This window comes from Cyprinus carpio, chromosome A1, assembly GCF_018340385.1.
Source record: "Cyprinus carpio isolate SPL01 chromosome A1, ASM1834038v1, whole genome shotgun sequence".
Taxonomy (NCBI): domain Eukaryota; kingdom Metazoa; phylum Chordata; class Actinopteri; order Cypriniformes; family Cyprinidae; genus Cyprinus; species Cyprinus carpio.
Window position 1 is genome coordinate 17,527,184 of NC_056572.1, and position 10,618 is coordinate 17,537,801.

Below are 10,618 nucleotides of genomic sequence, written 5' to 3' on the forward strand. Positions count from 1 at the left end.
TGGATCATAGACTAGAAAGCTTGCAAAGATTACACACAACCACTAAAAAACCCAAAACACAAAGTTTAGACAATTTATACACGAAGTATTTTAACATACATCGTGCTGCAAACCAGAAATTTCAGAAAACGCAGCACTCGGCACTAGAATTCCTTTAGATGTTGCAATGGACGAGGACGTGGGTTCGAACTACATTCAGAACTACCAAATATCAGTCAACAGTCACTTTACCATTGATGTGTTGAGCAGAGCTGATGGAATTAAATATGCAGAGTTGGTGCTAATGAAAGAACTAGACAGGGAGACAACCTTAGAATTGCTGGTAGGACAAAAATCGTCTCGGTGTATGTTCACAAGCCACCGTTTTCTAAGGTCGACATCTGCAGGAAAACTGTGAAAACTTAAAGTTCTGTTGAACTTTGCAGAAGATGTACACAGCGGAACACAACAGTGTATGCTGTATACCTTCTGCTGTGTCTGAAATCTATAAACACACTTTTTTCTGAACATTTTCTCCAAACGCCAAAATAATGGCCGACAACCGGAACTCAGCGAGCCCCACGGGCGTAATTTCCTATGGGGACAGGGGGGACATGTCCCCCCAACTTTTCAAAATCCCGGTCGTGTCCCCCCCACTTTCAAATTAGTTTGTTATTATTTTTTTTAACCGCGCGCCGTCATCGTCACGGAGGAGCAGGACCGAGCAAAACAGACATCCTGCCTGTCTGTGTCGATGCGCGCGTCCGCGTACGCGTACAGGCAGGGACGTCTCGTGCACACTCTAAATAGTGTAAGCGCACTGAAAGTTCTACTGAGCAGCCGGTATCGCAGTCAGTCATGAAACGCCAGCAACAGATGACTTTAATGTCTTCATGGATGAAAAAAAAGAAAGGAGATGTGAGTTGGTTGATTCAGTAAATTAGCTCAGGTCAGGGTAATCAAAATGTCTGTCTACTTATTTTTTTACAGTCTTTGGTCTACACCTGTTGATGAGCTAACGTTAACATACACTGTTGCTAGGTAACTTCAGACCGTTAGCTAGCTAACCTAAACATTTAATGTTGCCTAGAACATTCTGTGTCCACCTTAAACAGCGGCGTTTTCTGTCAGCAATGTATGACAAGCATACTCTGGCTGCTGTTATAGCCTACTCAACTCATTATACTCAGATGCAGAAATAAAATAAGTCTTAATAATAAATGTTTTTCTAAACTTGAGCTATTGTTGTTCACTTACAATATTTGTTCATTTAAAATGGAAGTTAATTTGTAAAAATTTATTTACTTGTTCAAAGAAAGGGCTTAATGTCGAGCTAACCTGAGTTAGCCTATATTTTATATAGTGTTATGGTTATGTGGTGAGCCTGAGTATAGTTTTACACATCAGCCCAGTCTAGTCTGTAAAGTTATTGATACGCAGTCAGGGTTTTTTTTACACATTAATCTGAAAATGAATGTGGCACACCCAGTTTTTAAAATGTACATCCAGAGACTCTTTTCTGGCTATGTGGACTCAATATGATCATAACTCAGTTGTTTTCATATCAGAGCACAGATGAGGTGGAGCTGCTTCAGAACAGAGAGGGTGAGATAGGGAAAAGCAGTAGCAGCATGACGTTACAGGTAGGTTATGTGCTGTATGAAAGGCCAGGTGATTTTGATTTGTTGGTGATAAAAGGGAAGAAATGTACATGATAAATAGTGAATACAGTTTGAATATTATCAAATTAAATGTTCTTCTTGTAGGAGCCAATTGCATGTTGTTATTTGTTTAGAATATTTTTTTTAACATGGTCACATCATCACATGGGGTGTGGTTTCATATTATTTACCTGCTCACTTGTGTGGTGGGAGAGAAACAGAATCAGGCCCTTATATTTTTCTGTTGACTGTTATAATATAGTTTCAGTTGTGATTAACTTTTGTTTATTTTTTTTATGCCATGCTTTCATATCAGAGAACAGATGAGGTGAAGCTGCTTAAAGACAGGGAGGGTGAGACAGGGAGAAGTAGCTCAGAGTTGCAGGTATGTGCTGTGTAAAGGGTCAGGTAATTAATTTTAATTATGTCATTTCAGAAACAGGCTAGCACATTTTCATATTTCATAGGTGAGACAGGGAACAGGCGCAAGCGCGAAGAAGTGCAGGTATGCAGGCAGGATGCTGAACCCAACCATGCTAACCCGAAGTCATTGCAGTGCAGCAGAATTTATCATTATAAACAACTTAATTATTTCCTGGATTTTTGTATCACCATAGTCCCTAACTGTATGTAAATGGAGGAAATGGGATTCAAATCGAAAACATTTTTCCCCATTTTGTGTCCCCCCCACTTCTCAAACCAAAGTTACACCCTTGGCGAGCCCTATTACTTCAAAAGCGGAAGTACGTCACGAGTCTACATGCAAGTAGTCCATTACTCTTTGGCTCCCTTTGCAGGCATTTGTAATAACATGTAATGTACATAAATTGTTTATTTTGTATTAGCCTACATTATGTATTTTAACAGTGTTATGCAATCATTATTGCCTCATTGTTTTTTAAAGTGCAGTGCGCACGTTCCATTATGGATTGCTATTATTATGGCTGTTAATATTACCAGGCGCACGCCAGGCAGCGGTTCACAGCCGAGGAGACTGATGTGGGTCTTGAGTAAGCGCAGTGAAAGACAGAGAAGTGTGTGTGTACAGGGGATGGGACGAAATACCCACCCAAAATAGCGGCGGTTAATCAGGGCTGGGAGGGAAATAGCCACAATTGTTTCATCAGGACGCTGGCATCCCTAGGACGTCGCACACATGCCGCAAGCGCTACAATGACATCAGAAGACGGGGAAAGTCCAAGCTGGCCAGCATCAAGTCGGGCACGCCGGTAACGTGGGAGGTGGATCTGCCTCTACTGAGACCCTGACGCCAGCAGAGGGACATCGCTGCGTCCACCCTCACCGCTGACCGAAAGCGTTTGAAGGATTTTTGGGGGTTTTTGAACATCGGCACCAAATCAGAAACGCAAGCAGTCCAACCCCAAGGTACACAAATTCACATACAAGTTTCTTATGAAAATATTTTAATCGTTATTTACATGAAAACCATTTAAGCGCAGCCACACAATAAAGAAAAACAATGTACACAGGCTTCGCAGGAAGACCCCGGGCCTCGCGAGCCGGGCGCACGGGCCATCTGAGGAGGGAACAGCGCAACCATCAAGGTCCCAGACCCACTACACGCCGTGGCAGCATCATGGCTAGACCGGAGGACCACCCCTTCGCGTGCAGCTCCAGCAACACCGGATTTGAAATGCTGGAGCGGGAGCTGTTCTGGGATGCGGCAAAGTGTGAATGGCCGTCTTGACCCGGATGGCGATGTTGCTGCGGCCTCTCGGGCGCAATCTCCTCAAGCCTGGAGAGGATTGCTGCAGCCCGTGGAGCGTGGGCCCTTCAAGCGCACGCACCACCTCCTGTTGTGCACTCTTCCTCCTCCCCCACTCCATCTCCATCCACCCGTTCCACAAGGCGCACATCGGGCAATGCCTTCCCGGACCCTCAGGTGTCCGATCTCCGCCGTGGGCGCGCGTCGCAAAACTACCAGAGGAGGGAAAAAGAAATGCACTTTTTCTGTTTTACTATGTTTTTACCCTCATGTGCCATTTTTATTTTTTTTTAATCATTACTGTTTGCTATTGAGTGTTTCTTTTTGACAAATCCAAAGACGCATTTCACAATAAATAGGCTTGATGGACAACTGTTTGGTTGTGAGCGATACAGTATCTCACTGGGACTGCGGAAGAAGAGGGTGGGGGGAAGGGTACGTAGGAAGGTGGGATAAGGGCAAGCGAGACAAGAGGCCCAAGGGGGCGGAAAGACGGAGGGAGGGAAAACGGGCGAGAAGCAAGGTACTAAGCATCCCGTATGAAGTTGAATTCCAATGGCTAAGTATAACACAAACAGCCACAGTAAATACCGGGTGAGAAAGATTGTGAACAATCTGATGCAGCGAGTATGGTGTATATTATTTGGCAACGTGTGATATTATACCAACATTCGGACGGATATACAACATAAAGATAATTAATGTCTTGACCAACCTCTTACTGATAGGACGATGCATCTGCAGGTCCTGCGTGTCGTTCTCAAAAACCCCTCCGTGGTCCTCAGACACAGCCAGGCATACAGGGGCGCGGTGTGTGCCTGCCCATGGGGATAGTGGGACGCATGGTATTGGGAAGGTTAAAAGGTTGCATCGGCACATGCAGTTTGGTTTCAACCACATAGACAACGGTCTTCCTTAAAGTACCTCGTCATATTCTCCTCATCTAGTTCAACGAACGACAACCTTTAATTTTATGGTAACGGAGTTGGAGATGTGTAACTACACAACACACGCGAGGACATCAGCGCCCACCGAAGGCTGCGACCTTTTGAGGACTTGCAACTGTAATGTGGCACTCCTGATCTATCTCAACACCATGCAGACGGCATTTTCAGTCTTCCGAACGTTTCGTTCAATACACAGCGTGTTTGTGTGTGGTTTCTATTAAACTGCATTTCACGAATTGTTGCTGGCCATCAAATATGTGTCTCAGCCATTTCCTTTAACGGATACCCTTTGTCCCCTACCACCCACCCATCCAACGGCGAGTTCGCCTCGTGAAGATTGGCCGTAATGGTAGAGTTTTTATTTGCCAGTAGGCAATCGCGTCATGGCTTTCGAGCCACGAAATAATATCGCAACAGTACTTGGGTGCTATTGTTTCTATAAGCAATCACCCGCAAAAAAAAAAAAAAAAATGACTTTGTACGTTTGATTGAATAGGTTGCCCAGGTTCTGTTGATGTATACAAGTGCATTTTTCTGATGGGCACGTAGCTGCACACTGGGTGCAGTCGATAACCCACAAGGACCCAAGGACACCAGACTTCGCAACAAAATGCCTGCTTTGCTGCTTCCTGGTTGGTCAGGTGTGACTGGGAATTTGATTTATTCCCCAGCATGTCGGACTAGAACCTTATTTAACTGCAATGTAGAGCGGAACTTATGGAAAAAAAAAAAAACAAAAAATAGAGCTTTGAAATGCCGCCAATGAGAGCTAAGGGGGTGCATGAACGACCCAGAGTGCATATATGAGAGCTGTAGCCGGGCTGATAAAACCTTTAGTGCCAGCGGGAAGCCATAGTGACCATTGTGCATCAGTGCCCAGCACGCATCGGCCAGGCTATGGCCGATAGTCTTCACATCCTGTTGGAGTCCCAGGGCGTTTTTTTTTTTTTAGTCTTGATCCATATGCTCCTCAGCGCTGATGAGAGATTAGGATCTTTTCTTTCTGGCCTGTATCACCTCTCTGAGAGAGATCCGCCGGCGCTCATATCATTTGGTCCCCACAGACCAATACTCCACCATCTCAATTTGCAAAAGAAAAAAAATATGAGCAAGCTCAGCTTAACTGGTAAGTTGAAGACTAAGGTTTTTTAATGTACTTACATTATGGTAAAGGTGATTTCACAGTCTTTTTTTTTTCAGTCTTTCAGTTTTTTCAGTTTTTCAGTCGATTTTTTTTCCTGGTTCTTGACGGACAAACCAATTTGTCAGATGTCCTTATATACATATATGTCTTGCCACTATTGGGCAAACAGGTCTGATCCTTAATTACTACAATTAGCCTGAATAATTTGTAAGCTAGATTTATGCCTATTTTTTCACATCTTCGTGGCACACCACAATGATTTCCGTCATCTCATGTGTTAATATTTTTTTTTAGTGTAACAATTTATGATTTGCAAAAATAACTGTTGCATCTGTGTAGATTACATGAGCAAAGTGTATGCCCGTTGTGCCGCGCTATACATTATGGTCAAGCATGCGCCCTTAAAAATAGCATAATGAACAACGCGCAACGCGCCACTGACTTTAGACTAGGTTTTTTCTGGTCAGTGGCGCAATTGTTTAATGGAACAGCAAAAATAGCACCAGGGATTGTTTGCGCCGGAACACGCCTCCTTTTTGCGCTGAACCGCCCAGGAGCGCAAGTTCATTCACTAGTTTAGCGACGTGCTTCTGTGGAGGGGAAAAGCGCGCTTTGCGCGGGTGCAAAATAGGAATGACACATGCGTCGGTGTACAAAGTCATTTGCGCTGGGTGCAAGATAGGGCCAGTTGAGTGTAAATTTAGCCCAATTTTTGTGACCTTGTGGATGTGTCCGCATTCAACAGCGCAAAGTGCGCTGTTAAATGTTGAGACAACCCAGCCGGCACATGACCGACCTTCAACGTTGAAATATGGTTGAAATAAAGGTCAGTTGTGGTTTCAACGTTGAAACAACGTTGATTCAACGTTTAAAGATGAACGGTTGAAAAACTTCCGGCACCGACCAACCTTCAGCGTTGAAATATGGTTGAAATAAGGTCAGTTGTTTTAACTTTCAAACAACGTTGAAAATATTTAATGCTAAATGGTTGAAAAAAGGTTAATAAACTTTTAAATTATTTATATTAAATTAATATTATTATTATTATTATTATTTTAATAGCATTTTACAATATTTTAATTATGATACCTGTTCTAAAATCTAAAGGTATATGTTCTCATCATTAACAACAATAAAAACTAAATACATTTAGCTGCTTTATCACACTGAAACAATTCCTACTGGTTGGTTTTTACTTTATTGCTTTGATCATGATTGGTTAATCTGGCTGTCATCCAGGAAACTGGACAGTGAATCGGTTCGCGCCTTTCTACATTTGAAAATATGACCGTTATTATCGTTCTTTCTGTGAGTGAGGCGGCTGACTGTGAGCTGCTGCTGTAACTGCTCGGTCGGTCCCGAATTATTTTATATTTGCCTGTTAATTATTTTTTTTTTGAGCGAATTTGAGTCGTGACATGTCAATGGAGAACAAAAACTGTAATGTGAACACAAGAAGTGTCAGATGTGTTCTGCGAGGTCCTGCAAACATACTGGCAAACTGAGGTAAGAAAATCGCTATCTTTATTATCTTTTGAAAATAGTAAAGTAAGTTATATCGTTACGTTACCAGAGTTTACAAATGGGTAGCTTAAAGGACATGTAACCTGCAGAAGATAAATAAATACCTGTGTGTGTATTTTTGTATTGCTTTATCACAGATGCTCAAGTTAGATGCTCATCTGATGTTGTTGTGTTGCTGGTAAATTATGTGTTAATGTCTGTATTTTTAGAGATTTTCCACATTTTCTGATATGAATCCCATGGATTAGGTGTGTTGTTATATATGTTTTTATTCTTATAATAGTCTCAAAGTGTTTTCTGAAACATATAATTGCAAATGTCGGTACAATTTAAATGAATTAATGAAAATGAATTTAAAAATAAATTAGGATTGTTTAAAGCAGTGGTTTTCTTCTTTCCAGGCCCCTGAGGTGTTTACACAGGGGTTTTTTTGGTGTTGTTTTTTACATTAAGTACAGTCTAGTTATGTACACTTTTGTACATATAACATTTAATTTAACCGTTTTTTCATTTACCTGTATGTAAGCAAGTGCGATCAACAATAAATATTCTCCTATGCAATAATATGATAAAACACTGCCTCATTCGTTTGGAAGCTTGTGGAAATTTAACAGTTCCTAATATGGGTCGAGTCGAAACTTAGGGAGAGACAAATATTTTGCTGACACTGAGTCAAGGTACTTGGCTAACAAAAAAGTTTGAGAACCACGGTTTAAAGAAATGGTATAAAGTATTAAATGAGGAAGCACTGCAAGCTTTTTAGAGAACTTTTTCAGTAAAACCATTTCTTCTTTCTTGTAGGAGAGTCATAAAGGATCCGTCTTATTATTGAAAACTTATTGTGTAAGAAGAAGAAAATGTTCGCTGCGCCATTGAAGTCACTTCTCGGTTAGAGTCATTGACTTTTTGTGATTAGGTTTTTGATTTTATGTAGGTTAATAAAATGGTACTTAATTTCATTTTACTTTGTTTGACTACACTGATTTCTATGTTCTGATTAAAACAGTGTCACTGTGAGGCTCCTGAAAACACTACTTGGGAATAATTTTGTTAATATTGTAACTTTCATCTGAATACATTAAATAAATGTGTAATGAATAGTGTTGTGCACTTTTTGTTTCCACTTCCCTTGTTTATTGAACTGTAAAGTGAAAATATTGTGTTATTATGTTGCATTCAGTTTTCAGTTAATATATTTCACAACTCAAATTTGATATTGTATGAGGAGTTATTTTTGGTGTTTTTGTTTTATACAGGAACATACGAAGCACACAAAGTGGGAGAGAAGTGGAGGGACGGCATCAGAAAGGAATAGGGCGGGGACTCTTTCAAGGATCACCTGAAGCACACCCACTATGCACGGGCTGTTGGTCTAACATTTTAGGTTCCCCTTCGGTAGAAATCACATTCCGCGTTCCCTGCGGTAAAAAAAGACACAGTCCGGGGGGGTTCCCGTTAGAAATGCCCCCCCCCCCCCACCACCCCCACCCCCCCGGGTGCCCCCCTCTAACGCTGGTTCCTTGGAATTATCCTAACCTTCCCTGCCCTTACAGGCGTCCTGGTTGCCGGTTCCATTCTCGAACTGTTCAACACATTTTCACTGCACAAATGTACACATCTCTTGTAATGAGACACATTACTAAAACATGTTTTTTACAGAAACTGTAGTTTTCCACCAAAATAAAAGATCAGCTGGTTTCAGTCATAAAGGTACAAGGGTTTCTCTTGCAAGTGCCACACAAAATATGCATTTATATGCAAAAATATGGCAAATTATTTTACAAAAACAACCTTTAAATATTATTGTATTTGAATTGTTCTTCTATGTGTTTTTAACAATACATCCATACATACTCTGCAAAATAAAGTTTGGGATTATTTTCATCTGTTTTATACAGTACGTTTCCAAAATAAAACTGCTGTTTTACAATTTTGAGCATGTGGTAGTTTATTGAAGTTGATTGTAAAGCCATTGCTGCCAGTCATTTGATTTTTAGCCTTTATAATGTACAGTGTTGATCTAAATGCAAACTAGGCTCTAATTGAACATACAGTTGTGTATCTATACATGGTGCAAGGTACGACGGTGAAACAACGTCGTGTTATCAACGTTGATTCACTTTTCAAAATCAACACCTAATTCAACGTTAAGCCAACGTCTACAGAACGACCATAATTCACCCATGATGAAGGTAAGACGGTTGAAACGGCGTCGCGATTTCAACAGTGAATCAATGTCGTAATTTCAACGGTGAATCAACGTCACAATATCAACGTTGATCCAATTTGCAAAATCGAAAAGGTAATTCAACGTTGATTCAACCCTGGTACCTGACGTTGTTTCAACGTTGAAATGCCGGCTGGGAAGAGTAGTCAAGTAGGTGGTATACTCAGGGGCGTCGGACTGGGGGTAAAACCAGTACTGATTACCAGGGCCCCAAAGGAAGAGAGGGCCCTTGAAAAGTGTGGAATATATTTTATTTGGGGGCCATAAGGACTGCCTGTGCATAGGGCCGGGATCTTGTGCAAGCGCCCTGGGTATACTGTGCATGTGTAGAGCTCGTCAATCCACGCTCATCAGAGTTTGAGTATAGAAAGCTGTGCGGACGCGCGACTGTCCGCAAGACCGAATGGAATGCGAAAGTGAAGAAGCCATCCGGGCGGGCCTTTTAAAGGTGACTGAGGAAGCTATCGCGAATTGGTGTATAGCTGAAGAGCTGACACGCTTCTCCTACAAGGGGCCTAGCAACACCCTGTATACGTGATCATAGCGTAATACTTCATCTCTGTCTTTTTAAAGTGGACATAATAAAAATAACCATGGATTACATGGATGACCATGGATTATCCCAGAAATATATATATATATATATATATATATAGTGTGTGTGTGTGTGTGTGTGTGTAAATAAATAAATATTTATTTAAGTATTTTTGGTCTTGGTATTATACTTGTCGAACTGGGTCCCGGAAAGAAAAAAGTTTGGAAATCCTTGCATTAGAGTATGAGTGTGTATCAAGTCTCACTTGCACTTTTAAAGCACAAATTAAAGTCCATTTCAAAATCCGTGTGGCATATCAGACCACCCTGCTAAGAAGCACTGTTACTGTTACATCTATTTACACTGTTACATCTCTAATTACAAAATTGCATATGACCAATTTTGGACTTTAAAAATACTGATTGATCAGACAATTATAAATATTATTTATTTACAAATAATCAGTAGTCTTTGAAATGTAGTAAATAAAAGTCATTCAGCTTTTAATGTTTTAACACATTTTCAACTCAAATTTAATTCCCTTCTGCAAAAATGTTCATTAATAATTAAAATGAGACATTTAAATGCAACCTAAACATTATTACAGACATATTGTACACAAATAAATATATAAACACGATTTCAGATAAATGTTTTACTTCGTGACAACCATTTTGAATTGTAGAAAAAAAAAAAAATCTAATTTTAAAATCCATTAGGCTATATAATTTTAATCATCTTTAAAAAAAGATATCAGTTGCAAAAAAATATGTTCAGCATTTACAAAAAAAAGAAAGCACTTAAATTATTATTCTCTACAAGGGTCAGAATATCAATGAGTATTCTGTGTGACAGTGTGAAAATCTGCATAAGAG

The 10,618-nt window shown here is 40.5% G+C and overlaps 1 long non-coding RNA gene across 1 annotated transcript in view; it reads left to right on the forward strand.

Moving 5' to 3' along the window:
• Window positions 1–6,654: 6,654 nt before the first annotated feature.
• The window catches only part of LOC122144300, a 27,933-nt gene continuing 23,969 nt past the window's right edge, over window positions 6,655–10,618 (forward strand). Inside the window, exon 1 of the long non-coding RNA XR_006159649.1 lies at window positions 6,655–6,963. This is a non-coding gene — a long non-coding RNA (uncharacterized LOC122144300). The remainder of the gene's footprint in view (window positions 6,964–10,618) is intronic.